Source organism: Symphalangus syndactylus, chromosome X (assembly GCF_028878055.3).
Source record: "Symphalangus syndactylus isolate Jambi chromosome X, NHGRI_mSymSyn1-v2.1_pri, whole genome shotgun sequence".
Taxonomy (NCBI): Eukaryota; Metazoa; Chordata; class Mammalia; order Primates; family Hylobatidae; genus Symphalangus; species Symphalangus syndactylus.
In genome coordinates this window covers 88003400-88030652 of record NC_072447.2, presented here as the reverse complement: position 1 = coordinate 88030652, position 27253 = coordinate 88003400, and positions in this window count along the sequence as shown.

The window sequence follows — 27253 nt, the reverse complement described above, 5'->3', positions numbered from 1 at the left end:
AAACTCACCAAGAAAAAAGAGGCCTCTGGCACAAGGATACCTGGAGTTTAATTTTGGAATGCACTACATCATTATAAATGTGGATTTAATTTAGCAACTATTTTAAAAAAGATGTTCACTATTAAGCTGAAGTTTATCTAGCTCCAAATTTTGGCACCATTTATTTAACCTATATGTCAAAAACTGTGCTGATCACTGTTGTATACACTACTTACCTCTTCAAAACACTCATATTAGATGGGGATATTTATAACTTTATTTTACAGAATAATAAAACAAAGTCAGAGGGGTAAAATCACTTGTCCAAAATTTTACATTTGCTAAGTGGTAAAGCAAGGCTTCAAACCCACATTTGTCTCACTCCCAAACCCATGTCTGTAATTATTCTGTCATGCTGCCTACATTTGCGATCACCTTTCACTTTTCCTTAACTCCCACCTTTGTCTAAAAACTCCTACCCTTCCTTAAAATATCCAGTTCATATGTCATTTACTTTACAAAACTTTCTTTGAATTCCTCTAACAAAAATTACTTATTCCTTTTATTGTGATGCTATGGTAACTAAAACATATTGCAACTATAATATTTAGGTTTTTATTATGTTTATGACACTATTCTACGTATTGTGGCTTTATTGTTAAATAAAAAGGCATAGATTTAGTCCTAATATAGTTTAAACTTGATTGGAGAGACACACAAATAAATTTTTAGAAATCAAGTGGATGACAGAATAAGGTAGTTGAAGAGAACCCTCCAGCAATCATCTCCCACTATAGGAAAACAAAATTGAACAGTGATCTATGCAACAAAACACCAAATAAGAACCAAAAATCAGGTGAGCAATCACAGTACCTTGTTTTAACATCATATCAAAGAAACAAGGCTCTGAAGACAATAGGAAAGACACTTCTGCATTGCCTACATCACCCCTCCCTTATCTCCCAGGAGTGCATGGAGAGTATCTTTGTGCTTGGGGGATAGAGAGTGAAGTGACTGTGGAATTATTCATTGGAACTTTGTGATGCCCTGTCACAGTGGTACATAACACAGGGCAGAATTCTACCAGCCCCCATTAAGAAAGCACTTAGACAATCCCCAGCCAGAGGGAAATACTCCATCCCAGTGGTAGGAACCAGAGTTTCAGCTAGCTCCACCGCTCAATAACGGTAGTGCTCGAGGGTCCCGAATAAATTTGAAAAGCAGCCAGCTCACAAGGACTGCAATTCTTGCACAAATCTGGGTACAGCACTGGACTCAGAGCCATTGGACTTGGAGTTCACATGACCCCATGAGACACCTGCTGTGGTGGCCAAGGGAATAATCATATCATCCCTCTTGCAACGGCAGGCAGTTCAGCTTGGTGAAAGATTCCTCCCTTCTAGGGAAAGAAGAGGGCAGAGCAAATAAAACTTTGCCTTAAAACCTAAATGTCATTTCAAGCACAGTAAAATAAAGCAGCAAGCAGACTCCTGAGGCCCCCAATTCCAGGCCATAGCTCTTGGGTGGCATTCCAAGACTCTCCTAGGATCAGAAGGGAACCCACTTCCCTGAAGAAAAGACACCTAGTCTTGAAAGGATTTAGCACCTGCTAATTAAAGAGCACTTAGGCATGGAATAAACATCAGAGGTAGCCAAGCAGTAGTTTTCTAGGGCCTTTGGTAAAACCCAGCGCTGTGCTGGATCAGGTGTAATCCAGTGCAGTCCCAGTTGTGGTGGCCAAGGGAGTGCTTGCATCACCTCTCCCCCAACTCCAGGCAGGCCAGCAGGAAGAGAGACTACTTCAGTTTGGAGGAAAGTCAGGAAATAAAACAAGAGACTCTGCCTGGTAATGCAGGGAATTCTTCCAGATCTTACCCAAGTGTGCCCAGATGGTATGAGTCTGCAAGAGATTCAGCGTTACTAAGCTTGGTATGCGTCCCAGTGGTGATACAGCTGCAGTGAACAAAGACTTAGATCACAACACTCAATTCTCTTTGAATACATGAAAAGCCTTCTCAAGCAGGATGAGTGTACAAAGAAGCTCAGACTGTGAAGGTTAGAATAAATGCGTAACTCTTCAATGTCCAGACATCAAGGAACATATACAAACATCAAGAACATCCACAATAACATGACCTCACTTAACAAACTGAATATGGCACCAGAGACAAATCCCAGTGTGAGAGCTATGTGATCTTTCAGACAGAAAATTCAAGACAGCTGATTTATTTAATATTATTTTTATTCTTAATTATTAAGGTTACATAATAGGTGTATATATTTATGAGATATATGAGATGTTCTGACACAGTATACAATGTGTAATAATCACATCAGGGTAATTGAAGTATCCATCTCCTCAAACATTTATCATGTATTTGTGTTAGAAACATTCCAATTTAACATTTTTAGTTATTTTTAAATATAAAATAAATTAATGTTGACTATAGTCACTCTGTTTTTCTACCAACTATTATTTCTTATTTATTCTAACTATATTTTTGCACCCATTAACCATCCCCACATTTTGCCCTCTACCTACTAACCTTGCCAGTCTCTGGTAACCACCATTCTACTCTTTATATGTATGAATTCAATCGTTTTAATTTTTAGTTCCCACATATTAGTGAGAACATACATTTAAAATTTATCTTTCTGTACCTGGCTCATTTTACATAGCATAATGTCCTCCACTTCCATCCATATTGATGCAAAAAGTAAGATTTCATTTCTTATAGCCGAAAAATCTTCCATTGTGTATATGTACTACATTTTATTTATTCATTAATCCATTGATAGACACTTAGGTTGATTTTATATCTTGGCTACTGTGAATAGTGCTGCAATAAACATAGGAATGCAGATCTCTCTTTGATGTACTGATTTCATTTCATTTTGGTAGATAGCCAGCAGTAGGATTGCTGGATCAAATGATAGTTCTACTTTCAGTTTTTTGAGGAAGCTCCATCGTATTCTTTATAGTGGTTGTACTAATTTACACTCACACTAACAGTGTACAAGGGTTTCCCTTTCTTGCCAGCATTCATTAATATCTGTCTTTTGGATGAAAGCCATTGTAACTGCAGTAAGATAATATCTCATTATAGTTTTGATTTGCATTTCTCTAATGATTAATTATGTTGAGCATTTTTTTCATATGTCTGGTTGCCATTTTTATGTCTTCTTTTAAGAAATATCTATTCAGATCTTTTGCTCATTTAAAAATTGGATTATTAGATTTTTCCTATCAAATTGTTTGAGCTACTTATATATGGTTTGACTGTGTCCCCACCCCAATCTCATCCTGTATTTCCAATATTCCCCACGTGTCGTGGGAGGGACCCGGTGGGAGGTAACTGAATGATGGTGGCAGTTTCCCCCATGATATTGATGGCAGCAGCAGGCCGTCGGGAGTGGCCACTGCCACCATGCTGGCTGCAGTGGGGAGGCATAGGCAGCGGTGGCAGCAGTTGCAGCAGGGTGATCTTTGTGCCCCACATCCCCAGGCCTGGCATCCCCAAGGCTGCCAAGTGTGCCACCCTGACCCTTGTACAGCTGAGCAGGACCCACCCTCAGGCCCGGAGCCTCTGTCGCTCTGGACCCTGGGACCCATGTCTCTGCTTCTGCCTACTGCCGCTGTGGGACAGGCTTGGGAAGGAGGTGGACAATCCCTGGAGTCTGCTGTCCCAGGGTTGCTGCAATAGGGCCAGAGTGAGTTGTCTGGTGATGCAGGAACAGTCAGTGCAGCTGGGCAGAGAAGGGATGTAAGGTGGAGTTGGTCCTGTGGCATTGCTGTGCTTTAACACAGAGTGCAGGGGTCAGGCTTGGGATGCAGAGCTAGAGTCATTTTTCAGCAGCCTGCATTGGGAAGCAGGAGTGGTACCCATTTGGGGACCTGGCCAGTTGCGTGGTCACCACATCCACCCCACAAAGGGTGCTGGGTTTCTTTGCCTCAGGAGGAGGCTCTGTGCAAGCCCAGCCAGGGCCGCATCCCCAGGGTCCACCCTACATTGGGGTGAACACCAGGCATGACACTCCTGATAGCTGGACCTGGGTTCCATGATCTTTTCCCAGAGGTGCCCACCCTGCAGGGCCATGAGCCAGGCAAGGGGGAAGTTCTGGCTGTCCCTGAGCACCAGAGTGATGGGGAGCTTGTGGCAACATTGCCCAGCCCCAGATAGTGGCCCTAGCCCAGCAAGGACCTGGAGCTCCTGCCCCACGCTATGAGGGGGCACAGCTGTGGCTGCATGCTCCAGAGAGCTGGTGGAAGCTGGAAGCAGACACCAGCCCCACCCCCCTGGGTACAGCTGTGGCCACCCAAGTCAGGGATGTGGAGCTGGGCCTCCCTGTGCTCTTGGGGGCCCAGAAGGCACCCCACTGCCCTTGCAGTCTCAGAAGTGTCTGGTCCCACTACCTGGCTTCTCCCTGCTGTTGATGCCTGCTCCAAACTTGGAGCAATGTAGCACTTAGCCTGAGCACTGTCACAGCCCAGCCGGGGGTTCCCATGCTTGGGGCAGGGCTGACACACCAGCCCCCTGCCACTTCGGCCACCTCTGGTCATTGGGAACAAGCAAGAGTGGGAGGGAGACTGGACAGGGGGCCAAGAACAGCTCAGTGATGGCCTTCAGGTGCCCCTTGGCATAAGCAGCCTGGGCACCATGCACAGTGTCAGGAGGCAGATGAGCTTCTGGACAGAAGGGGGTGGGCCCCTGGTGAGGTCCCACCTACAGACCAGGGAGGGCCTGAAAGCTGAGGGCTGGGCTTCTAGTCCTGTGGCCTGGAGTAAGGACTTGTGGTAGCTTTTGAAAGCCTGCCTGTGGCTTCCCATAAACCAACTGACACACACGTCATGCTCTCTCAGGCCCATAAAAGCCCTGGGCTCAGCCAGAGCAGAGCAGAAAAAGGGAAGATGACCATATGACCAGCTGCAGAGAGGAAATACCCTCTATGTTGAGAGATGCAGAGATGATGAGATGACCTGCCTTCAGAGGGGAGCCACTTATTCTAGGTCATCCTCTCTCCTGAGAGTTACAATGATCAGCTGCAGAGAGGAGCTATCTTCTCTGCTGAGAACTGAACACTTGTTGGGATTACCTGCCTGCAGAGAGGAGCTACCTTCTTTGCTAGGATTTGAGCACTCACTGGACACCCTGGCTATGGAGAGGATCTGCCCACTGCAGGTCTTCTCTGGGCTATTCTATTGCTCAATAAAGCTCCTCTTCATCTTGCTCACCCTCCACTTCTCTGCATACCTCATTCTTCCTGGTCACAGGACAAGAACTCAGGACCTGCCAAATAGCAAGGCTAAAAGAGCTGTAACACAAACAGGGCTGAAACATGCCTCTTGCTCACCACGTTGCAGGTGAAGACAAGGAGAGAAGAGCTGTGGCTCTTCAGGGAGTGCAGACCTTGGAACTCCCTGAGCCAGGGCTGTGACTCCGTCTTTAAGCCCCTGCAATTCCTGGTTCCTCCAAGCTTCTTGGCACCACTGCATTCCCTGGTGCCAGCTGGGGAACCTGCTTGTGGTGCACCTGGTCCAGCCACAGGCCCACAGATAGCTGGAATGAATGCCAGCACCTGGATTTGACTGTCTTGTGGTATCAGCCAGAGTGTCTTACTGTGCAGTGGCCAGACCCTACACTTGCTTACACACCCCTCATTGTTCCACGCCTGACTCACAGTCTCTCTTGGAAGCATGGGATCCAGGCTAATAGCATGAGCTGAGCACAGCCTGCCAGGCCAAATGGGTGGAATGAGCCCAACAAGCCCGAGCAAAACTCAGGCAAAGAAACTACTGGCCACAGATTTCTGGCCAGAAAAGTGACACCTTGAAGATCCTGTAACAACTTGGGAGCTCATTAGGGACCTGTGGAAGTGTGAGTAAAAGCAGACCAGCTCTTTCTATCCCTTTTTCAGAGTCCCTAAACTCTACAATAGCCAAAATGCAAGACAAATACCAGGCCTCTGTCAGACAGGTAAAAGTGACTAGCTCAGCTGCCGGACTTAACACATGGAGGAAAGGCTTGCTGGGGAGGACAGTGTCAATCCCCCATCACCCTTGAGTGTTGGGAATGAGGACACTGTCAATTCCCCATTACCCTCGAGTTTTGGGAATGTTGGCTTTGTTCCAACTCAGTTTCCCTTCATGGAGGTCTAGCCAACATGTGACACTGGAAGGAGGTGCTGGGGCAACTGAGGGTATCTGACTGAGACTAGCCATCAGTGTTATCCAAAGACCCGTGGACTAACTCTAGTCCCCAACCACCTGTTAGGGTGTCAGCAATAGGACCTCCAGTATTTCCTACCATTTTTTCTTTCTTTCACACTGTCATGGTTTCTTTCTCTTCTTTATATACAATGTTAAATGTTAAGGATGTTTTTGCAAACCAGAGATACTACTGGGTAGAATGAGCATTTGGCTTAGTCATCAAAAGTATAAAATGGAAGGTTAAGAGTAACACAGATGAAACAAAGTGTGCCTTGGCATCTTATGCAAATTTGTGGTGAAAATGTTATTGTAATTTTCTTGGTTGCCAACTTAATACCACACACCTTGAGGTACAGAACAGAACCATGGCCTCAGGAAGGAAGCTTTTCTGTAAATGTGAGGGCAAATGGTCCAAAGTTCCATATGTGCAGATCTTCTATACCTTGTAGGATAATCTGGACCTTTGGCAACACTGTAGGATTGATTCAGCCCTTCTATTGGCCATCTCAGGAGAGGCTGCAAGGGGCAATTTCAGGGAAATAGGGAAGCAAACCCCATAGGTACCTCCAGCAGAGTAATCAACCCACTCAGCTCCTCCTTATCCAGGTTTTCTCTCAAGCTTGCCCCAGCCTAGAAATCCTCATTTTAGGCAAGTCTCACTTCTGCCCCTATAAGAGATGCTGGGTGGCTATGGCCCCATTAAGGTCCCCTTTTCTCTACAGGGCTTACTGTAAATCAAGAGAGGTCTTGGCAAGTTTTCATACAGCCCTAACAGGTATATAAAGGCTTTCCAGAACTTAACCCAAGTATTTAAGCTCTCCTATAAGGATGTCATGTTACCTTTGAATCAGACCCTGACCACAGCTGAAAAGCAGGCCATCCTGCAAATGGCAGATAATTTTGGGGATGAGCTTTGTTTCTCATATAGGGCCAGGGAAGGGACTGAGACTTACCTAACTGGAAAAGTAGCAGTGCCATTTGAGGACCTTAAATGGGACCCCAATGATGAAATAGGAGAAAGAAGGAAGAAACACTTTCAGGTGTGCATACTGGAGGGCTTGCAAGGCACTGAAACTAGGCCTCTTTTTTTTTTTTTTTTTTTTTTGAGACAGAGTCTTGCTCTGTCGCCCAGGCTGGAGTGCAGTGGCACCATCTCGGCTCACTGCAAGCTCCGCCTCCTGGGTTCACGCCATTCTCCTGCCTCAGCCTCTCCAAGTAGCTGGGACTACAGGCGCCCACCACCACCCCCGGCTAATTTTTTGTATTTTTAGTAGAGACGGGGTTTCACCGTGGTTTTGATCTCCCGACCTCGTGATCTGCCCGCCTTGGCCTCCCAAAGTGCTGGGATTACAAGCGTGAGCCACCGCGCCCGGCCTAGGCCTCTTGATTACACTGGGCTATCCAAGATACACTAGAAATTGGATAAAAGTCTCACTGCCTTTCTTGGGTGAGGTGGGGTGGCTCCGGGAGGGGCCTTGGCAAAGCACACTTCTCTGTCTCCTGACTTGGTCAAAGGACAGCTGGTTCTAGCAGATAAGTTTATTGCACAGGCAGCCTCTGATGTCAGGAGAAAGCTGTGGAAATAAGCTGTGGGACCAGATGGTACTTTGGAGGGCCTCTTGGGATTGGCCACCTTGGTCTTTTGCAGTGGAAGCCAGGAGGAAGTCCAGAAAAGAGAGGGGAGATACAAGAAAAAGGCAGACACTCTAATAACTGCCTTATGGGCTCCTGGCCCCAGAGTCCCTGAGATGCACCTGTTAACTGCCGCAAATGTGAGTCAGGGCACTTCAGGAGGGACTGTCTGAACAATGGGAGGAGGCCACCTGTGCTCTGTCCAGTTTTTGATGAGGATCATGGAAGGGCAAACTGTCCACAGAGACATGGGTCAATGGGTCCAGGGCCAGTTTCCCAAATGGTCCAGCAGGATTGACGGGTCCCATGGCACCTCTCTCTGGCTCTGGTGGTTCAGATCACCATTGCCATCCAGGAGCCCCAGTGATTCTGTGGGTTGAGAAAAGGAGGGTGGACCTCCTCCTGGAATCTGGAGCAGGCCTTTCAGTTCTCTCCAATCTAGGCCCTTCTCCTCTCTTGACATGACCATGAGTGGTGTCTCAGATCTCCTTCCTCCACCATGTTAGAAGTCAACAGAGTCCTGTGAACATAGACAGCTTTTCTATGTGAGGTGCTTAGCTTTTTTTTTCTTTTGGGAAGCACCTTAATAGGCCAGGTTCCCAATTCCCGGGACTCCCTTTCCCTCCCTTGTTTGAGGAAGATGTGGTCCCACAGCTCCACCAGTTTATGATAGTGATGCAATAGAGAAGGTGCCCCTACCAATTCCTAGATTCAATTTGGTGAGGGCCTCCTGGGACTAATTTAATGGGCCCATATACCCTCATGAGGCATCTTTTTGTCCCAAGGTTTGGTTTGAAGACCTGGAATGGAACACTAGACCTGAGACAGACCACAGCAGGAGTCGAAGAGTACAGCACAGGTAAGCATGCCTAATTCCTGCCAATTAAGCCCTCCCACTTTGTTGATGGAGGTCATGCTCACATCCATGACATAGCTAAGGTATAGGGAACTCAAAGGGTACTGACAGCAGGAGGCTTAGGCACTGCACAGGGAAGTGAGAATATTCCTGAGGCTATGTCTCCCCACTTCATGGGTGAAGGTTGCACTTGCACCCATGGTCAGCACCTGCACAGGTGCCAGGACTCAGGGATATAAGGTCAGAAGGAGAAAAAGGGATGTCTTTTTTTCTCTCCATCAGGTACCCTGGGTATTTGCTACGAAGAGAGAGAACAATGGGATGCCTTTTCCCCCTCTTTTCAGATGGGTAACCAATCATTTTCAGCCTGCACTCCTCTCCAGTGCATCCAAAATCACCGGAACCCATTTGACCCTTAGATGTTGGAGAAAGAAATAAAAAATATTTCTCTTTTTTCCTCCTTTGTCTTTTTTCCTTCCTTTTCTTCATGGATGTTTAATTGCATCTCCATAGCACATGACACTCCCCTCAGATATATCCTCCAAATTGGGAAGAGTGTTATTTTCCCAAACTGTAACTGCTTGGCAATTACTTGAGGAGGGACAAGTTCTCTTTGTCTTTTTCCCCTTCACAGGACTCCAGGGTGAACAGGGCTCCATAGCTCAGAGGAAGAGAACCCAGAAGGCTGTCATGCTGGCAAAATGGTAAAAGTTCCTACCAGTCAGACTTTTGACTTCTTTCTCTCTGTGCAACTGGTTACATGAATGGTAAAAGGCACTGCATTCTCTGCCCCTCCAGTGATGAGTGCAGAAGCCAGAAATATTGGCCATTTGGCATGGCTAAAGTCGAGTAATAAGAGATTTAAAAGAACTTCTTAAAAAGAGAGTGCTATGGTTAAAAGTCAGGTTAATTAAAGATGGATATCCAAGTATAGGTATATTTAAAAGGCCTTTATGTCTTTTCTCTTCATGAATCTTGTTTTTCTGGAAAAAGGTTTTTCTTCTTAGTCAACTGAATTATTTGTCTCCATTTTTGTCTTGCCACTCTTAATGCACACCTGAGGGACTCCAGGATGACTTCTAGTGGCCTGGGATTCCTTGGAAAAAGAGCTATACCTCCGGCCCAGTAATCCAATTGAGAGTTTGGCACATGAAAAATCTTACAACTACTAGATCTCCTTCAGTCTATCTGTATAGATAGATATGTGTTATATTTGTGATGCTTATGTGAAAGAGCTCTCTAATTCATTGGCTTAAGGAAAAATAAGTGCTTAGATAAAATATTTTTAAAGAAAAATAGAGGTTGTAATGCCACTTAGTTCACATGACTTTAATCTTTGAGAAATAGAAACAGTTATAAAGATTATTGGTAAAATAATAATGTCTTCAAAATGTAGATATGTGGTCCAAAATGGTAAATCTAAAATTCTGATGTCTGAGTATGTGTTATCAATTATAATTAGGGTTATTTTGTTAGGTTATAGTAGACCATAGAGGTGACCACATTTATTTGTCAATCATGTTTGACTGTTACTACCTTAGTACATTTTGATATTAACAGACAATTGTATTGTTTTTATCCTCTTCAAAGGATGGATTATAGTTCTTGAGTGTAGGTTTCTGATAACTGTGGAGATTGTAAACAGGAATTTCCTGGGTGGACTAAACTAATGGAAGACAAGTAATCTTTTTTTTTATTTTTTGCTTGGAAAATTGCTAACATTTTGTTTGTTTCTCAGCATCAAAGAAGCTTTTCTTTTGAGCTATTTGCAGCTTTTGACAAGAGAGTGAAGTATATTCCTGTGAACCAACCAGTAACATCTGACTGCAGCTCAGAAGAGACAATAGGGATGGTCCATGAAAATCCAAGTGGTCATGCAATAAAAGCCTCAGACAATGGCTTCCTTTTTACCATGGATTCTTAGATAGGCCTCTGAGAGAGATCCCACTGCCATTTTCCCAAATACAATGCCCCTGTCAGCATAAAGCATTTAAGAGTGGCTATTGTTCCTATCCCAATGGCAGTTACATGTACCTCTTCTGAGGGGGGATTGATGGCAACAGTGGGCCATCTGATGTAGCCACTGCCCTGCACCAGCTGCGGTGGGGAGGCATGAGTGGCAGTGGCAGGACCAATTTCGAAAGCAGCAGTGGCAGTGAGAAGACCACTGTGCCCCATATCCCCTGTATCCCATGTCCCTGATGCAGCTGACTGTGCTGCCCTCCCCCCTTGCACAGGTGGATGAGACCCATCCCCAGGCCTGTAGCCTTTGTCACTCTGAACCCTGGGCCCACATCATTGCTCTTGCCTGCCACTGCTGTGGGGAGAGTGTGGAGAGGAAGCAGACAGTCCCCAGACCCCTATGTCATGGAGGACATTGTGATGAGGCCAGGCCAAGTCACCTACCAGCAGGGAAGCTGTGTGGTTAACCAGAGAGGGGCTCCAAGGTGGAGCTGGGCCAGGGTATTGCCATGCTTGTACACAGAGCATGGGGGCCAGGCCTGGGGTGCAAAACTGGGGCTATGCTTTGGGACTCCAGGGCTGAAAGTGAGAGTGGTGCACACTTTGGAGACCTGGCCAGTGGCTCGGTCACTGTGCCCACTTCACCAAGGGTGCTGGGTTCCTGCGCCTTAGAAGAAGTCTCTGTGCAGGGCCTCCTTGGGCCATGCCCCTGAGGTCTCCCACAGATTGGGGTGATTGCTGGGCCTGACACTCCCAATGGTCAGGCCCAGGGCCCATGATCTGCTCCTGTAGTGCCCCTTAGGCAGGGCAGCAAGCCAGGTGAGAGGGAGCCCCGGGCCACTACTTAGCCCTAGGACCATGAGGGTAGCTCATGTTAATGTTGCCTCTGCCCTGGATGCTGGCTTGGACCCAGCAACGACCTGGAGTCCCTGTCTCAGGCTGTGAGGGGCTGTGGCCAGAGACACACACTCAACAGTGCAAGTGGGAGCCAGGAGGAAGACCCAGCCCCTCTGAGGCTGAGTCCTGGGTGTGGCTCCAACTGCCCAAGTGGGGGCTGTAGACCTGGGCCTCTCTGTGCTCTTGGGAGCAAGAAACAGGCAGGAACCCTATTATCCTTGGGTGCAGGTTCAGCCACCCAAGTTGGGGCTGTGCACCTGGGCCTTTCTGCACTCTCGGGGGCCCAGAAAGGCCCCTGCCACCCTTGCAGGCTCAGAAATTCCTGCTCCAGCTACCTGGCTTCTCCCCACTGTCAGTGCCCACTCCTATCTCAGAGCAATGTGGGGCTGAGCCTGGATGCTGTCACAGCCCTGCCAGGGGTTCACGCATTTGGGACAGTGCTGACACACCAGCCTCCTGTTGCCTCGGCCCAGTCTGGACATTGGGCACCAACAAGAATGGGAAATAGGCCAAGTAGGGGGCTGAGAACGGCTCCGCACTGGCCTGCATGTGCCCCCTGGTATAAGCAGCCTGGGCACAATGGATGGCAGCAGGAAGCAGATGGGATCCTAGGTGGAAGGGAACTTGTCCCCAGTGAGGCCCCACCTTCAGGCCAGGAAAAGCCTGAAGGCTGGAGGCCTGGCTGCCAGTCCCATGAACCAGAGTGGGGACTTGTGGTGCCTTTTCTGGGCCTGCCCATGGCTGCTCATGGACCAGTTGGCATACACTTTCTCCCCTCTGTGGTTCATAAAAGCCCTGGGCCCAGCCAGATTAGAGCAGAGGTTGGAGAGATGATGGGATGACCAGCTGCAGAGAGGAGCTACCCTCTTTGCTGAGAGATGTAGAGACAATGGGACAACCTGCCTGCAGAGAGGAGCCACCCACTCCAGGGCCCACTCTCTGCAAAGAGCTGCAGATGATGGAACAACTAGCTGTAGAGAGAAGCTAACCTTTTTACTGATAGCTGAACACTTTTTAAGATGATCAGCAGCAGAGAGGAGTTCCCTCTCTGCTGAGAACTGAACACTTGTTGGAATGACCTGCCTGCAAGGATGAGCTACTCTCTCTGCTAGGAGCTGAAAATTTGTTGGGATACCCTGGCTACAGAGAGGAGCTGCCCACTTTGGGTCTTCTCTGAGCTGTTCTATTGTTAATAGAGCTCCTCTTTGTCTTCCTTTCCCTTTACTTTTCCACATACCTCATTGTATTAGTTTGTTTTCACACTGCTAATAAAGACATATATGAGACTGGGTAATTGGTAAAGAAAAGGAGGTATAATGGACTTACAGTTTCGTGTGACCGGGGAGGCCTCACAAGCATGGTGAAAGGTGAAAGGCACATCTGACATGGTGACAGGCAAGAGACAATGAGAGCCAAGTGAAAAGGGTTTCCCCTTACAAAACCATCAGATCTTGTGAGACTTTTTCGACTATCATGAGAACAGATTGGAGAAAACCATCCCAGTGATTTAATTATCTCCCACCAGGTCCCTCCCACAACATGTGAAAATTATGGGAGCTATAATTCAAGGTGAGACTTGGGTGGGGACGTGGCCAAACCATACCACTCATTCTTCCTGGTCACAGGACAAGAACTCAGGACCCACTAAATGGTGAGGCTAAAAGAGCTGTAACACAAATAGGGCTAAAACATGTGTCTTGCTTGCCACATTGCAAGTGAAGAGAAGGAGAGAAGACCTGTGGCCCTATGAGAAACCCAGACCTGAGAGCTCACCAAGCCAGGGCTGTGACTTCCTCTTTGGGGCCCTGCAGTTACTGGTGTCTCCAAGCTTTTAGGCAGCACTGCCTTCCCCAGTGCCAGCCAGGGATTCTGCTTGTCATGCACCTGGTTCAGCTGCAGCCTCGCAGAGAGCTGGCACCCATGCCAGCACCTGGTGCTGCCCACCCCATGGCAGCAGCCAGTGTGTCTGACTGCACTGCCCAGACACCACATTTACTCACACACCCCTCACCACTCCATACCTGACTCACAGTCTCCCTTGGAGGTGTCAGACGCAGGTGAGTAGTGTGAGCTGACCACAGCCTGTCAGGCCAAGTGGGTGGAACAAGCCCAGTGGGCTCGAGCAAGACTCACGCAAAGGTGCCACTAGCCATAGGTTTCTTGCCAGAAAAGTGACACCCCAAAGACCTTGTATCACCATTCTCATGATAGTGAGTTTTTATGAGATCTGATGGTTTTATAAGGGGCTTCCCCCACCTTTGCTCTGTACTTCTCATTCCTGCATCATGTGAAGAAGGACGTGTTTGCTTTCCCTTCCACCACGATTATAAGTTTCCTGAGGCCTCTCCAGTCCTGCAGAACTTTGAGTCAATTAAACCTCTTTATAAATTATCCAATGTCATGTATGTCTTTATTAGCACCATGAGAATGGACTAATACAGTAAAATGGTCCTGGGTAGTGGGGCGTTGCTGTAGAGATACCCAAAAATGTGGAAGCGACTTTGAAACTGAGTAAAAGGCACAGGTTGGAACAGTTTGGAAGGCTCAGAAGAAGATGGGAAAATGTCAGAAAGTTTGGCATTTCTTGGGGATTTGGAGGCCTAGAAAATAGGAAGATGTGGAAAAGTTTGGAGCTTGCTAAAGACTTGTTAAACAGCTTTGACCAAAATGTTGAGAGTGACACGGAAAATAAAGTCTGGGCTGAGGTGGTCTCAGATGGAGATTAGGAACTTGTTGAGAACTGGAGTAAAGGTGACTCTTTCTGTGCAAAGAGACTGGTGGCATTTTGCCCCTGCCTAGAGATCTATGGAACTTTGAACTTGGGAGAGATGATTGAGACTATCTGACAGAAGAAAGTTCTAAGCAGCAAAGCTTTCAAGGGGAAGAAGAGCACAAAAGTTTGAAAAATATGCAGCCTGACAATGCAACAGAAAAGAAAAACCCATTTTCTAGGGAGAAAATAAAGCCTGCTGCAGAAATTTGCATAAGTAAAAAGGAGCCAAATGTTAATCACCAAGACAATGGGGAAAATGTCTTGGGGGGCACTGTCAGAGACTTTAACAGCAGCCCCTCCCATAACAGGCCCAGAGGCCTAGGAGAAAAAAAATTGGTTTTGTGGGCTGGGTCTAGGGCTTCTCTGCTGTGTGCAGGCTTGGGACTTGGGGCCTTGTGTCCCAGCTGCTAAAGCTGTGCCTAAAAGGAGCCAATACAGAGTTCAGGCCATTGCTTCAGAGGATTCAAGACCCAAGCACTGGCAACTTCCATGTAGTGTTGAGCTTGCAAGTGCACAGAAGTCCACAATTGAGGTTTGGGAAACTCCAACTAGATCTCAGAGAATGTATAAAAAAAGCCTGGATTTTCATACAGAAGTTTGTTGCAGGGATGAAGGCTTCATGGAGAACCTCTGCTAGGGAAGTGCAGAAGTGACATGTGGGGTCAGAGGCCCTACATAGAGTCCCCACTTGAGCACTACCTAGTGGAGCTGTGAGAAGAGGTCCACCATTCTCCAGAACCCAGAATGGTAGATCCACTGACAGCTTGCACTGTTCATTTAGAAAAGCCACAAACACTCAATGACAACCTGTGAAAGCAGCCAGGAGGAGGGTTTTTCCTGAAAAGCCACAGGGATGGAGCTGCCCAAGGCTGTGGGAGCCTACCTCTTGAATCAGTGTGACCTGGATATGAGACATTGGATCAAAGGAGATCATTTGGGAATTTTAAGATTTAATGACGGCCTCGTTAGGTTTCAGACTTGCATGGGGTCTGTGGTCCCTTTGTTTTGGCGAATTTCTCCCATTTAAAGCCAACGTATTTACCCAATGCCTGTATCCACATTGTATCCAGGAAGTAACTAACTTGCTTTTGATTTTACAGGTTCATAGGCAGAAGAAACTTGCCTTGTTTCAGATGAGACCTTGGACTTGAAATTTTGGGTTGATGCTGGAATGAGTTAAGACTTTGGGAGACTGTTGGAAAGGCATCATTGTGTTTTCAAATGTGAGGAAATAAGATGTGGGAGTGGCCAGAGAGGAATGATATGGTTTGGTTGTGTCCCCACCCAAATCTCACCCTGATTTGTAGTTTCCATAATCCCCACATGTCATGGAAAAGATCTGGTGGAAGGTACTTGAATAATGGGGGCAGTTTTCCTCATGCTATTCTCGTGATAGGGGGTACATTCTCACAAGATCTGATGGTTTCATAAGGAGCTTCCCACCACTTCACTCTGCACTTCTCTTTCCTGCCACCATATGAAGAAGGATGTGTTTGCTTCCCCTTCTGCCATGATTATTTGCTGAAGCCTCCCCAGCCATGCTGAATTGTGAGTCAATTAAACCTCTTTCTTTTATAAATTACCCAGTCTTGGTATGTCTTTATTAGCAGTGCAAGAATTAACTAATACAATTTTTTTTCATTCTGTGGGCTAAGAATATGAGTTTACATTTTTCAGAAGACAAACAGGTGTCCAAGAAGCCATATGTAAGAGTTTGATTTTTTCTGCATACTCATCCACATATGTTACTTTTTTTTTTTAATACTAATCAACCTGACTGGTGTAAAATATCTCATTGTTGTTTTAACTAGCATTTCTCTGATGCTTAGTGATGTTGAATCATTTTTAATAACCATGTATTGTTTTTGTGTATTGTCTCCGACTCCAGAGGTTGTCTGTTCACTCTGTTGATTATTTTTTCCTGTCCAGAAGTTTTTTTTTTTAATTTAAGCCCAATTTGTCTATTTTTGTTTTTGATGCCTCTGTTTTAGAGGTCTTAGTCATGAATTGTTTGCCTAGACCAATGGCTTCAAGATTGTTCCCTAGGTTTTCTTCTGGGATTTTTATGCTTTCAGATCATACATTCAAGTCTTTAATTCACTTTTAGATTATTTTTGTATATGGTGGGAGATAGTGATCCAATTTTATTCTTTTGCATATGGTAATCCAATTTTCAAAGCACTATTTATTAAAAACAGTGTTCTTTCCCCAGTGTATGTTCTTGTTGATTTTGACAAAGATTAGTTCATTCGTGGGCTGTAGATATGTGTCTTTTTCTCTGGAGTCTTTATTTTGGCATATATATATATATATATATACACACACACATACACATATATAGAGTATATGTATATATATAGTGTATATATAGTAACCAAAAAGAATGGTGCTGGTATAATACCAGTATAATATGTATATAATATATACATATTATATATACAATACATATGATATATACATTCGTTTTGGTTACTATATACATTCTCTCTATATTATATATATACTCTCTATATATAATATATATACTCTATATATAAAATATATATAGTATATGTATATATATTATTTTGTCCCACTTTAAGAAGTGGAACAAAACAAGGATGCCTACTTTTACAATTCATATTCAGCATATTACTGGAAGTCCTCGTCATGGCAACTAGGTGACAGAAATAAAATAAAAGGCATCCAAAATGGAAAAGAGGAAGCCAAATTGTCTGTTCACTGATAATATAATTATACCTAGAAAATCCTAAATACTCTATTATTAGTATTTTGATAAAAATTCCATTGAATCTGTAGATAGATTTGAGTAGCATGGACATGTTAACAATATTTATACTTCCAATACATGAACAGAAAAAAATCTATTTTTATATCTTTCCCAATATGTGCCATCTATGTTTTACAGTTTTCATTGTAGAGATGTTTTAGTTCACTTAAGTTTATTCCCAGGTAATTCACTGAATTCATAGCTGTTGTAAATGGGATTACTTTCTTGATTTATTTTTCAGATTGTTTGCTATTGGCATACAGAAATAATAGTAATTTTTGTATGTTCTTTGTGTACTCTGCAACTCTACTGCATTTGCTTGTTAGTTCTAAAAGTTTTTTCGTGGAGACGTTAGGTTCATCTAGAGATAAGATTACATCATCTGAAAACAAGAATAATTTGATGACTACTATTCCAGTGTGTATGCACTTCTTTCTCTTATCTAACTGCACTCTCTAGAACTTCTCATTATAGCTATAATAACAATGGTAAAAGTGAGCAATCTTGTCTTGTTCCAGATCTTAAGAGAAAGGCTTTCAAGGTGCTTTAAATCTTTGGTAAGATACAAACTGTGAGTCTGTCATATTCCTTTCATTGTATTAATGTCTGTTTATTTTATGCCTAATATTTTGAGAGTTTTTATTATGAAAAAATGTTGAATTTTATAAAATATTTTTAAGCATGAATTTATTTACTTATTTTTTAGTGCTGTTTCTATCATATTTAATGACAAACCTCAGAAAGCTTTCTGTTAATAAATGCCAGCAGTTTCATTTCCCAGGATTGTGTACAAAGCCAAAGGGAAGCATTTTCCTCTTAAAGTAACTGCATAATATATTATATTGTAATAATTTAATAGAGTAATGGCATTGCCTTGATCTTGACATTTCTTTTTTTTTCTAATTGTACTTTAAGTTTTAGGGTACATGTGCACAACGTGCAGGTTACTTACATATGTATACATGTGCCATGTTGGTGTGCTGCACCCATTAACTCGTCATTTAACATTAGGTATATCTCCTAATGCTGTCCCTCCCCCTCCTCCCTACCCCCACCGCACAACAGGCTCCAGTATGTGATGTTCCCCTTCCTGTGTCCATGAGTTCTCATTGTTCAATTCCCACCTATGAATGAGAACATGCGGTGTTTGTTTTTTTGTCCTTCTGATAGTTTGCTGAGAATGATGGTTTCCAGCTTCATCCATGTCCCTACAAAGGACATGAACTCATCATTTTTTATGGCTGCATAGTATTCCATGGTGTATATGTGCCACATTTTCTTAATCCAGTCTATCATTGTTGGACATTTGGGTTGGTTCCAAGTCTTTGCTATCATGAATAGTGCCGCAATAAACATACGTGTGCATGTGTCTTTATGGCAGCATGTTTTATAATCCTTTGAGTATATACCAAGTAATGGGATGGCTGGGTCAAATGGTATTTCTAGTTCTAGATCCCTGAAGAATCACCACACTGATTTCCACAATGGTTGAACTAGTTTACAGTCCCACCAACTGTGTAAAAGTGTTCCTATTTCTCCACATCCTCTCTAGCACCTGTTGTTTCCTGACTTTTTAATGATTGCCATTCTAAGTGGTGTGAGATGGTATCTCATTGTGGTTTTGATTTGCATTTCTCTGATGGCCGGTGATGATGAGCATTTTTGCATGTGGCTTTTGGCTGCATAAATGTATTCTTTTGAGAAATGTCTGTTCATATCCTTTGCCCAGTTTTTGATGGGGTTGTTTTTTTTTTCTTGTAAATTTGTTTGAGTTATTTGTAGATTCTGGATATTAGCCCTTTGCCAGATGAGTAGATTGCAAAAATTTTCTCCCATTCTATAGGTTGCCTGTTCACTCCGATGGTAGTTTCTTTTGCTGTGCAGAAGCTCTTTAATTTAATTAGATCCCATTTGTCAATTTTGGCTTTTGTAGCCATTGCTTTTGGTGTTTTAGACATGAAGTCCTTGCCCATGCCTATGTCATGAATGGTATTGCCTAGGTTTTCTTCTAGGGTTTTTATGGTTTTAGATCTAACATTTAAGTCTTTAATCCATCTTGAATTAATTTTTGTATAAGGTGTAAGGAAGGGACCCAGTTTCAGCTTTCTACATATGGCTAGCCAGTTTTCCCAGCACCATTTATTAAATAGAGAATCCTTTCCCCATTTCTTGTTTTTGTCAGGTTTGTCAAAGATCAGATAGTTGTAGATATGCGGCATTATTTCTGAGGGCTCTGTTCTGTTCCATTGGTCTATATCTCTGTTTTGGTACCAGTACCATTTAAGCATGAATTTAAATGATCACATGATATTCTTCTTAATTCTACTGATATAATGTATCACACATTTATTGATTTGCATATGTTGAAGAATTTCTGCATCCCTGAAATGAATCCTACCTGTTTACACCTAATGACATTATTTTGTTGTAGATTCAGAGTATATATGTGCAAGTTTGTTACAAGAGCATATTGCAAGATGCTGAGGTTTGCGCTTCTAAGGATCCCTTTGCCCAAGTAGAAAACATCATCCCTAATTTGTAATTTTTCTTTTTTTTAAAACTTTTATTTTAGTTTCAGGCATACATGTGCAGGTTTGTGATATAGATAAATTTTTTGTCCTGGGGATTTAGTATACATATTAGTTACAAGGTAATAGGTATCATACTCAATAGGTAGTTTTTCAATCCTCTCTCTCCTCCCGACCTCCACCCTCAAGTACACCCAGGTATCTGTTGTTCACTTCCTTGTGTCCATGTGTACTCAGTGTTTAGCTCCCGCTTATAAGTGAGAACATGCAGTATTTGGTTTTCTATTTCTGCATTAGTTTACTTAGGATAATGACCTCCAGCTTCATCCATGTTTTGCCACACAGGACATAATCTCATTCTTTTTATGGCTGCGTAGTAGTTCATGGTGGATATGTACCACATTTTCTTTATCCAGTCTACCATTGATGGACATTTAAGTAGATTCCATGTCTTTGCTATTGAGAATAGTACTGAGATGAATATAACAGTGCATGCATCTTTATGGTAGAACAATTTATATTCCTTTGAATATATACCCAGTAATGGAATTTCTCAGTAGAATGTTAATTCTGCTTTGAGTTCTTTGAGAAATCATTGCACTGCTTTCCACAAGAGCTAAACTAATTCACAACCCCATCAGCATTCTCTTTTCTCTACAACCTTACCTACATCTGTTAATTTTTGACTTTTTAATAATAGCCATTCTGACTCATTTGAGATGGTATCTCATTGCAGATTTGTTTTGCATTTCTCTAGTTACTAGTCATATTGAACATTTTTTCATATGCTTGTTGGCTTGTTATGCATGTCTTCTTTTGAAAAATGTCTGTTCATGTCCTCTGCCCACTTTTTTTATGGGGTAGTTTTCTTGTCGATTATTAGTTTGTTCCTCATAGATTCTGGATATTATACCTTTGTTGGATGGATAGTTTCCAAATATTTTCTCCCATTCTGTAGGTTATTTCTTTACATTGCTGATAGTTTATATTGCTGCACAGAAGCTCTTTAGTTTAATTAGGTCCCACTTACCAATTTTTGTTTTTGTTGCAATTGCTTTTGGCATCTTTGCCATACAACTTTTGCTTAGGCCTATGACTAAAAGGCTGTTTTTTAGATTTTCTTCTAGGATTTTTATAGCCGGAGGTCTTATATTTAAGGCTTTAATCCATCTTGAGTTAATTTTTGTATATAGTGAGAGGTCAAGGTCCAATTTTATTATTCCCCATATAGATAGTTTTTCTAGCAACATTTATTTAATAAGATATTCTTTTCCTATTGTTTATTTTTGTAAACTTTGTAGAACATTAGTTGGTTGTACTTGTGCAGCTTTATTTCAGGGGTCTCTATTCTGTTCTGTTGGTCTATGTGTATGTTTTTGCTGCGTTATATCATGATGATGTAGCTTGTTTATTATTTGTGTCTTGAAATATATTTTACCTCTTACAACTGTAGCCAGTCTTACTCCTTTTTAGTTTCCATTTGCATCAAATATCTTCTATCATCCCCTTTTCATTCTATGTATGTCTTTATAGGTGAAATGAGTTTATTAATGGCAGCATATAGTTGGGTCATGTGTCTTTTTAATCCATTAAGCCACTCAATATCTTTTGATTGGAAAATGTAGTCTATTTTAATTCAATGCTATTACTAATACAAAAAGACTGACTATTTCTATTTTGTTATTTCTTTCCAGATTGTTTTGTAGTAATCTCTTCCTTTCTTCATACCTGTATTCCATTGTGTAAAAGTGATTTTCTCTGGTAGTATGTTTTAATTGTTTTGCTTTTTTTGTGTATATCTTTCTTAGGTGTTTTGATTTGAGGTTCCCATGAGGCTTTAAAATAACATCTTATAATCAATTATTTTAAGCTGATCACAACTGAACTCTGATAAAAACATCAACAAAAAGCAAATCATTGAAAAGAAAATTAAAAAAAAATCCTCTACCCTTAAACTCACTCCCTGGTATTTTAACTTTTTATTGTGTCTTATTTCTATTTTACTTTCTAACATTTGAAATGTTTTTGTAGCTATCATTTTGAATACGTTTGTCTTTTAGTCTTTCTACTGAAAATATTAGTGGGTTACACACAATTACAGTGTTATTCTGTATTTGTCTTTTTACTTAGTTTTACCAGTAACCTTTATACCTTCAAATGATTTCGTATTGCTTGCTGATGACCTTTTCTTTCAGATTGAAGATCTCCCTTTAGCATTTCTTCTAGGGTAGGCCTGGTGTTGACAAAATCCCTAAGATTTTATTTTTCTGGGAAAGACTTTATTTCTCATATTTATAGATTGCAGGATATTTTCACTGTATATAGTATTCTAGGATAAAATTAAAACAATTGAACTCATGGAGATAGAAAGTAGAATTACGGATTTCAGATGCTTGGAACATTATGGGGGGGGGAATTGTATGTTACTAATGGGTGCAAAAATATAGTTATATAGAATGATTAAGATCTAGTAGTTGCAAGCACAACAGGGTAACTATAGTCAACAATAATTAATTGCAAATGTAAAAATAACTAAAAAGTAAAATTAGAATATTTCTAACATAAAGAAATAATAAATGCTTGAGGTGATGGATATCCCAATTATCCTGATTTGATTGTTACACACTGTGTGTCTGTATCAAAACATCACCTGTGTCCCATAAATATAAACACCTATTATGTACATACTATAGTTAAAAATCAAAAATTAAAAAAAATTTTCCTAGAACAAATTTAATTTATAAAATCAAAGCATATAAAATGCCCATTATTGATAAGTGTTATCAAATATAAATGAAAGAGGATGAAGGAAAAAGACTGATGAGAATGGCAGAGATTTTATAGCATAATCAAGAAAGGATTCTCTGAGTAAGCTCTATTTTTTGAACCAGCCAAATGAAGCAAAAAAGGAGAACACTTTCTATATAGGAAATAACAAATCCAAAAAGATTGAAGTGAGAATAAACTTCTAGTTTCAAGGAACATCAAGAAGTGTAGAAAGTCTGTATCTTGGAGAATGAAATGAGAATCATAATAGAGGAAATCAAATCACAGAAATGTAAGAAATCCAGGTTAGGCCGGACACAGTGGCTGACAGCTGTAATCCCAGCACTTTGGGAGGCTGAGGCCAGTGGATCACTTGAGGCCAGGAGTTCGAGACTAGCTTGGCTAACATGGTGAAACCCCATCTCTACTAAAAACACAAAAATTAACCATTTGTCCTGACACATGCCTGTAATCCTAGCTAATTGGGAGGCTGAGGCACGAGAATCACTTAAACCAGGGAGGCAGAGGTTGCAGTGAGCTGAGATTGTGCCACTGCACTCCAGCCTGGGTGATAGAGTGAGACACATTTTTTTGTTTCAAAACAAAAAAAAAAAAAAGAAAAAGAAAGAAATTTAGGTTGTGCAGAGCCTGCAATCATTATAAAAAATAGTTCACACACTTCTTGCTTGCTTGTTAGTCTATTTAAGTTGGTGGTCCATATGCCTGTCTCTTCAACATAAACAGCAAGGGCCATGTCTAATTTATTTTGATATCCGTAACGCTTAGCACTGGCATTTTGTAGTTATACAATAAACATATGCTGAATTATGCATATTATGAAAAATATCTTGAAAAAAATTTGTCAATAAGAGTCACATTTTGATAGTGAACTCAGTTTAAAGATTATTTTATTTCACTTAACCATCATAATATGCCTAAAAAGGAGAGGAATGGTCGTGAAAAATGTGTGTTTTTGAAATTAGTACTAAGTATTAGGTATATATTCTATACAACTTCATCTCACATTTTTCTCCTGTTTCTTTATTGTACTAGCATTCTCAGTGAGGCCTAGAATACTAAATCATGCAGCTATATGGGGAATGCACTTGATTTCTAATTCATACTTTAAATGTTAGGTGAACTACCTTTCAATGAAATTGTAAGGGGGCAAGTTGGTCCTTATAGCACTCAGCCTTCCACTTCAGTATCCATCTACCTTTCATGACATTTTTATTTCTGAAGGTGCTCTTCAATGGAATTGCTCTTTCGAAGCTCTTAACTAATCCTGACTAATATGTTACTAAATTGCAGCTAAAACACTTATCTACTGAGTGGTCACAATGGAACTAAAAATAATACGAAACTCTAATGGTAGCATTTCAGGCACTTTATCATGCATAGGGAATCTATTTTATCAGACAGAGGATTATTCCAAGCACTCCTTAAATTCCATTACCTAAAGAAGCTGCCTATTCTTCAGGGAAGACATATGCATCAGGGGAAAACACCAACTGCTTTTTCAACTATAATACACCCTGTATCATTCAAGTTTCAGATAGAGAAAAAAGGCAAATATTGAGATATTTTCAGCTGAAAGATATTTAATACAGGAAACTAGGTGCTTAATACATTTTTGGAAGGGCTTGATGCTTAGGTACTCACTGGAACTTCAGGAACTACACCCAGAGCAATGTCAGAAAACCTAATCACCAGATAGCTAACCTGTTACTTCTGTCATAATCAGACAGGTGAGGATCGAGGTAACCTGCACTGAAATTGTTCGTAGATACCTTACTTTTGCTATACTCCAGAGAACACAGAGAAGTAAGATTAGGTGACTGCCACCACCAGCATTACCATTATCATCTGACAAAATAACACCTCCACAACTGTTGTTCAGCAGTAATGAGAAGGCTTCTATCTCTCTTCAGCCTTCCAAATCACACATAAATAAGTTTAATTGGCAGAAATAAATATTCATCCCAAACTGTAGCTGTAAAAAATCTGAGCAATGCTGTCTATTACGTTTTTAAATAACACTTGGGAATATTTTCGGATTTACAGATAAGTCACAAAAATAGTGCAGATGGTTTTTATATCCCTCGAACTCAATTTTCCCTATTGCTAATATCTTAAATTTGTATGATACATTTGTAAAAACTAATAAATAAATATTGATACACTATTACTATCTAGAGTTAATACTTTGTTTGAATGTCCTTGGTTTTTATCTAATGTCCTTTTGTGTCCTGGAATACCATCTAGATACCATGTTACATTTAGTTATCATGTCTTCTTAGACTCCTTTTGTCTGTGTCAGATTCTCAGTCCCTCTTTTATTACTTTTAGCTTGAGAGTTTAGTAAATGTTGGTGAAGTATTTTGTAGATTGTCCTTCAATGTGAGGTTTTACTGTATTTTTCTCATGGTTAGACAGGGTTTATAGGTGTTGAGAGGAAGATCACAGAAGTAAAGTGCCATTTTCATCACATCATATCAATAGTACATGCTATCAACACCATTTATTTTTGTAGATGTGGGCCTTGATCATATCGCTAAATAAGGTTTGTCTATATATGTCCTTATCTATTGTGTTCCATTGTCTGATGTGTCTGTTTTGTTGAAGTTTCATGCTGTTTTAATTACTATAGCTTTATAGTGTAGTTTGAAATCAGGAAGTGTGGTGCCTGAAGCTTTGTCCTTTTCTTTGTTCCTTAGCTATTTGAAATTTTTGGTAGCTTCATATGAATTGTATAATTTGTATAGATTTCTATTTAAAATTCCATGGGCATTAGATAGATATTGCATTGAATCTGTGAATCATTTTGGATATTTCAAAAATCTGTTTTCAATTCATAACGATTCAATTCATAAACATAGGATATCTTTCAGTTTATTTGTGTCATCTTCAGTTTCTTTCATCAAGGTTTGATCATTTTCAGTTTAAAGGTCTTTAACCTCCTTGGATAAATTTGTTCCTAAGAATCTTTTTTGAAGCTATTATAAATGTAATTTTTCCATTGACTTCTTTCTCAGATACTTAATTGTTAATGTATAAAAACATTATAAATGTGTGCATGTTTATTTTGTATTTGACAACTGTAATGTACTCATTTATCAGTTCTAAGAGTTTTTTTTGGTAGAATCTTTAGGGTTTTCTGTCTGTAAGATTACGTTTTCAGCAAATAGTGACAACTTCACTTCTTTCTTCCCAGTTTGGGGTCTTTATATTTCTTTAGCTTACCTAACTGCTCTGGGAAAGTCTTCCAATACTATGATGAATAGAAGTGACAGGATTGGAAATCCTTGTTTTGCTCCAGGTCTCAAAGGAAAGCCTTTCAGTTCTTCACTATTGAATATAATGTTAGCTGTGGGCTTCTCATACATTGTATTTATTGTGTTGAGATAAATTTCTTCTATACCTAATTTGGTAAGAGATGTTATTATGTAATGATGTTTAATGTTGTCAAATGATTTTTACATATAATGAAATGTTATATTTTTGTCCTTCATTCTGTTAATATGATATATTTATTTATTTGTCTATGTTGAAGCATCTCTGCGTTCCAGAGACAAATCCCACTTGATCATGATGAAGGATTTTTTTAAAGTGTTGTTGAATTTGGCTATATGTAATTTTCTTTTCTTATAATGTCCATGTTTGGCTTTGGTATCAGGGTAATGCTAGCTTGATAAAAGCAATATGAAAATATTCCATCCTCTTTGATTTTTTGGAACAGTTTGAGAAGGACTGGTATTAATTCTTTATTAGATGTTTGCTAAAATTTAGCAATGAAGCCATCAAGTCCTAGGTTGCTCTTTCATGGCAGACTTTCAACTACTGCTTCAATCTCCTTACTCACTAATGATCTGTTTAGTTTTTCTATTTCTTCTTGATACAGTCTTGCTAAGTTTCAAGTGTTCGGGAATTTATCTATTTCTTCTAGGTTATCCAATTTGTTGATATACAATTGTTCATAGTAGTCCCTTAAAATCCTTTGTATTTCTGTGATATCAGTTGTAATGTCTCCCTTTGCATTTGTGATTTTATTTACTTGAAACTTTTTTATTTCTTAGCTAAAGTTTTGTCACTTTTTTATCTTTTCAAGAAAACTGTTCATTTTATTTCTTGTATAGTTTTTCTAGCCTCTATTTCATTTATTTCTGCTATGACCATTATTATTTTCTTCCTCCTGCTATCTTTGAAATTTGTTTGTTCTGTTTTTAGTTTCTTGAGGTGTAACACTAGGTTTTTAAAGATATTTCTTCTTTTTTGATGTAGTGTTTATTGCTATAAAATTTTATTATTTATTTATTTTTGAGACACAGTCTCACTTTGTCACCCAGGCTGAAGTGAATGGCACGATCATGACGTATGGAAGCCTCGACTTCCCAGGATCAAGTGATTCTCCTACCTCAGGCCCCCAGTAGCTCAGACTACAGACCTAAGCCACTACATCAAGCTAATTTATTATTATTATTACTATTATTATTATTGTAGAGACAGGGTCTCACTCTTTTGCCCCAGCTGGTCTTGGAATCCTGGGCTCAAGCAATCATCCCACCTCACTCTCCCAAAGGTCTGGGATTACAAATTTGAGCTACTACGCCTGGACAACTTTCTACTTAAAACAGCTTTTGCCGTATCATATAAGGTTTAATATGTTGTGTTTTCATTTTTATCCATCTAAAGATACTTTTTAAAATCCCCATTTAATTTTTTCATTTACCCATTGGTTGTTCAAAAGCATTTTGTTTAATTTCCAAGTATTTTTAAATCAAAATTTTGGATACTGATTTTTAGTTTTATACCATCTCAATCAGTTAATATAATTGATATAATTTTAGTTTTCTTAAATTTCCGGAAGTTTGCTTTGTGTTTT